This window comes from Saccostrea cucullata, unplaced genomic scaffold, assembly GCF_032062105.1.
Source record: "Saccostrea cucullata isolate Sc308-1 unplaced genomic scaffold, CSIRO_AGI_Scuc_v1 ctg1029, whole genome shotgun sequence".
Classification (NCBI taxonomy): domain Eukaryota; kingdom Metazoa; phylum Mollusca; class Bivalvia; order Ostreida; family Ostreidae; genus Saccostrea; species Saccostrea cuccullata.
In genome coordinates, this window is record NW_026922501.1 from 68,905 (window position 1) to 74,488 (window position 5,584).

The following is a 5,584-nucleotide window of genomic DNA, read 5'->3' on the forward strand; positions in this document are numbered from 1 at the left end:
TTTGGACCTTAAAACATTTTGAAAAATCGATTGAATAATTACAATGTCTCATTTAAATGGACATAGGAGTCCACTCACTGGACAAAATAATATTTTAGAATTAAAAATTATTGGAAAAATAATACATTTTCAAACATATACTTCCTAAAGTCTCAAATGCAATAAAAGAAAATACTTACCTTATATTTTGATCGATTTGTTAATGCATATAACCTGATATATTAGAAGTCCAATGATTTCTGAAAAGTGATATACTGATATCCCTAAAAACAGTACAAGTACTAAGCTTATTTGAATTCGATTGATCAGATAGTTCAAACCCTCCCCCAACAAGCTAAAGACGCTTGATTTATAAAATATAAATAAAATGTTTTTATCTTTAGATTTTGAAAAAGAATAAGGTATGGTTTTAGCTTTAATGCGCACTAGGATTGTAATGACATCAAAAAGTTTTGAAACTGGCTTAAATATTACTTACATAAATGACTCTCATAAATCAGGAAAGAATATGGCATGAAAGTTTACCATTCTGAAAATATGACGTCATGAATGTGAAGCATTTCTCTATTTTCAACAGAAAAAGCCTCAAAATGGCACATTTCAAGGGTGATTTTCCTTTAGGAAACAGTGTCCACAGCCGTCGCCCACGTTAATTTTTTGATATTTTGTGCAAAATTCAATAACAAATCACATATCTCAAGATCTTTGTGGGCGATGCCTGTGGACAATGTTATCTGAAAGAAAATTGGTGTCTTCTGCAACTTTTTAAGAAAATACGGGAAAATGCACATGTTTATGACGTCATAATTTGCATTTAAAAACACATGTGAGAAAAATGACTTGTATGATTTTTCTGCATTGAAGTTCAATTATTTAAAAAGCATGAGTTTTCAACTTTTACACCAGTTTCATTTATTACAAAATCACAGGGCAAAATTTGTATGGAAACAATACCTTCTTCTTTCCTTTAAAGGAGTAATTGCACACCCTAACTTTACATAACTGATTTCATCTAAGGGTACTTAACACAAACAAAAAAAATGATGCGTGGATTGATACATATTTTTAAAATTGATTATTGATTTGATATGACATTAATAATAAATCCGTGAGATATAAAGAAATCGTAGAATTTCCTTGTTGTTTAGAAATGAGACCTTGTTTTGCTTCCTATGTAAATCCATACAAAATTTTGAACAATTTTTTAACCTTATATTATGACAAAGTCTTATAAATTTTTCCAACTGAATGTGGAAAACATTATTCAGGTTATCAATTTAAATGTAAATCTTTGAGAAATATTGCTGATTTCCAAAAAAAAAGATTGTTTGTGTTATATATACTGAAGAGTATTTTTATACTTTGTAAAGCTACATGAAATAAGAAAAGTCATTTTCTTATCAAAATATTACGTCATATCATTTACGCTTAACTTTAGAAAAAATGTGTAACGCGCTATAAAATATTGCTGTGAAAAAATAAGTGTATTCATACGTTTATTTTTATTTTCAATATCATCTGGTACATCCATTTGGTGTTTTTCACAAGCAAGCAGCATATGATTTTCGCAATCAAGCATATCAAATCTTGATTCAAATTATTTTATAGGATTTTTTTAATCGGTAAAAATAACTCTCCGTAAGGTATTGACAGGTCGTATATTCACTGTGTTCAACGAGTATTTTTCCCTTTGTCTTTTGAGATATAAAAAGCAAGGACAAGCAAATAAACTACACACAGGTTTGTTTAAGTATGGTAAAACATCTTCAAGGGATTCTTATATATCATATCATTAGATGATCAGTTAAACATAAAGTTATCTAATGTTTACATATTTATGTTTTTATTTTGCATTATAATTCGAAGTTTGGTGAGTCTACTTAATCGTGTTAATTGACAAGTGATTCTTATATCTTTCTTAAACTCTTAGCTCAGAAGGACAAGAACACCGAGGTGATAACGTTAATCAATTGAACAAATTTTAAGATAAACAAGTATGTCAAGTCTCTGGTGTTTTTAACTCATTATCTTTATAACATTTAGTTAACCTGAGTTTCGTGGCTACACGTTATGTATCAATTTATCGCACAACACACTGGTCCTGTAATGTTGAGTGCATGAAAACGTTATCTGCTTGCTTGACATTTAAAAAATGTTTAGTAAAGTGCCAAAACTACAAAAGTCAATGTATCTAGAAATAATCCTAATAGAAGTACACAGCCTTTCGCCTTGACCAAATGTGTAACGTCAACGTGGTTTTCTTTTTATCACATGTACATAATGAGAATGTTTCTTTTTTCTGCTTACCAAATATATATTTTAAATTTCGAAAGATCCTATAAATCAGTTAAAGAACATAAAAATACCTATCGTATTGAAGAGTCCCCGAAATAAAACTAGTGTACTTTTTGTTAACCCAAAAATCCTAAGTTATTGCACTGAAAAAAAGAGAAAAAGGTTGCGTTTTAGAGATATATTATGCAGGATGTGTATCCGCTTCGCGGATTATAAAGAAGCGTAAACTGACCCAAACCAGGTTATCATAAAATATTTTGACCAAGAATTAGTCATTCCTTAAATATTTTACTTGCCTATATGATATGACGTCCAAGTAGGCTATATGACGTAAAGCTTAGAGATAACAATTTCTTAAAATCGATACCTAAGATTGATTTGAGGTCATAGAAATTAATCAAAATATGCAGAGTCATAATATAAACTGAATTTTGTCGTTTCTGGGTCTCTGTATTTATCACAAAGGTTAAAAACCAAACCTGTGACGTCATATCTGTTGATTATGTAGTAGCAGAGTGAAATTGGAATTTAACGAAGTGTTAACGTAAGCAAACACAGGAAATCGAAATTTACACGCATTTAGAATGAATACATGTATCATGTTTGATTCATGTAGGAATTAAGCTTATGAATTAGGCCTGGTAATATGTTTCTACAATTTCTTCGTAAAATAAAAACAGACAAGGTCAGCCTTTCCCCTATCGTTTATAACCAAAAAAGATGAAAAGTTCAATTATCCGCCGCACACTTTGAAATAAATTTTTGTTTCTATTGAAAGTGCTGCTTGAATCGTATGGTTTACGGGAATTTATGCATTTTTTCGATCTTATGAACAAAATGTAAAAAAAAAATGAGAAGGTTTTATCCAAAAGGAGGATATGGAAATAACGAACAGTATTCAATCTCAACGTCCATTAAACAAATATACAAAATAAGAGCAGAGCAAACACGGACCTCCGAAACATCAGAGGTGGGATCAGGTGCCATGGAGGAGTGAGCATCCCCTGCCGACCGGTCACACCCGCCGTGTGCTCGTTGTCATAATCATGAAATAACGGAAAAAATCCCTTGTCAATTCAGTGTATAAATAATGGACTAACAATTGGTATGAAAAACGTCAGTCAGCATTTCATTCCATGATAAATTGTATTTGCTGACAAGGTCATTGTATCGACCATAGAATTTTCGAAATGATGACTTTAAACGAGACTGTTTATATTCTTGTTTTATCAACTTGCTAGTCAATAATTTACCTCGTTTAAGAAATTGTTCATACGTAGAGCATGCTCTTGCGTATCGAATCAACTGAGATATAAATACTCCGTATGCAGGTGATGAAGGTATATTGCTGCATAAGTAAGGGAAGTTGACGATAGAAAAGTTAAAGTCATCACGTTTATCATATAGCTTGGTTGTTAGATTACCATTAGTGTCTTTTTCAAGTAAAATATCCAAGTATGAAGCAGAAGTGTCGGACTCTGTGGTATCTTTTATCTCAAGCTCACCAGGATATCTCGTGTCGACGTAGGAATAGAAATTATCATTATTAATTGACAATACGTCGTTGATATATCTAAATGTCGAGTTGAAGGCCACAGCAAGTGTTTTCTTCTTTTCACGCAAAAGATTTTGCATAAATTCTGCTTCATATGAATATAAAAATAAGTCTGCTAATAACGGAGCGCAATTTGTACCCATGGGAGTTCCAATAGATTGTTGGAATACCTGGTCTCCAAAAACCACATAGATATTGTCAATCAGAAACTCAAGCATCTTCTTGATGTCAACTTCAGAGTACTTATGTGTGCAATGAGAATCTGTTTTAACAAAATAATTTTTCAAATGACCAATGACGAGGTAAGTAAATTTACGAGTTCCATTTTTGTTGAAAGAGCAGCTGTCAATGATATCAAAAAGCCTGGATTTTAATTTGTCGTGGGGAATTGTTGTGTATAAAGTTGAAAAGTCGTAAGTTTTTATGTTGTTGATTTTTGTAAAGTCTTGTGATTTCAAATTGTCCAAAAGTTCTTTAGAATTTTTAAGTATCCACATCTGATTTACACCACTTCTTGAATATATAGTTGTACAGTACTCTTGAAGTTTTTCCTTCACTACTGTCAATATTTTAGTGAGAAGTAACGAAAGAGGCTTGGTTGATCATTTACTGGAACCTGCAATGTATCTTTGTTTGTAAGGATTGAAAAGTGTTGAATAAATATTTCAAAAGTGTTGAATAATTATTTCTGCTAAAACAGTAGGATTCTATCATCACTTTTCATGGTAAATGTACAAACATATTTTTACATAAATATTATTACAAATTGAAATAAATTATCCCTGAGGTAGTAGTAAACTTTGCCATTTTTTATTAGGGTTTTTCTTTAAATTATAGACGTCACGGGGTGACGTCGTGTTGAAGTGCTTCCTGTAGTAAAAGTCCCATTTAATCTATAGAATGCAAAATGATAGCAGAAGTGTTATTGTTATCCATGACTCTTCCGATCTATTAGTTTTACATATTATAGAAAAGTGTTAATTCGCCGAATTCTGATCCATATGCTGTCTTATCAAATCCGCGCATTGGCCAACCATCTTACTGCGCAATCGTCACTCAATGTACATTGTAAGCATATTAGATTACCAAAGGTAATATTGATCATCCACTTCATCAGTTCATCAGTTTTTTATGACATTGAAATGAAAAGAGATTAGAGAAAATGAAAATGTTATCATACTTATTTGATGATAAAACAAATTCAGATCTATCAAGTTAATGTTTTATACTATGTGAGCTTAATATAAATGAGTAAAGGGTTTACATCCTTATCGTAAAGATCAAAATATTTTAGCTGAAATTTTTTATCGAATATTTTCTTTTTTATTATTATAATTTCAAATTTTATTTAGTAATTGTGTTTAAATATCTGGTTAATATTTTTGTATTTTTTTATGATTTTCGTTTCGTTTTCGTTTTTCGTTTCGTTTTTTGACTTAATTTCATTTGTCAACATTATATTCAATTCAGGTTTGCACGATTGGGCTTCCACACAGCTAACTATTATGGTCATACGAAAGGTCATAATTTGAGGTGAATAGACTTTACTCTGATAATAAAATCTGATGTACAAATGTTTCAGAATGAAGAGGGTGGGAGTTTGACATGAACTAAATAACGTAAGTAGTAAAAGATGATCAATACAAAGATTTATAATTTTAATCTACACACCATATCAACGACAACTGGGACAGCCGATTCAATTGTGACGGCAAAGCTGTTTATCACAATGAC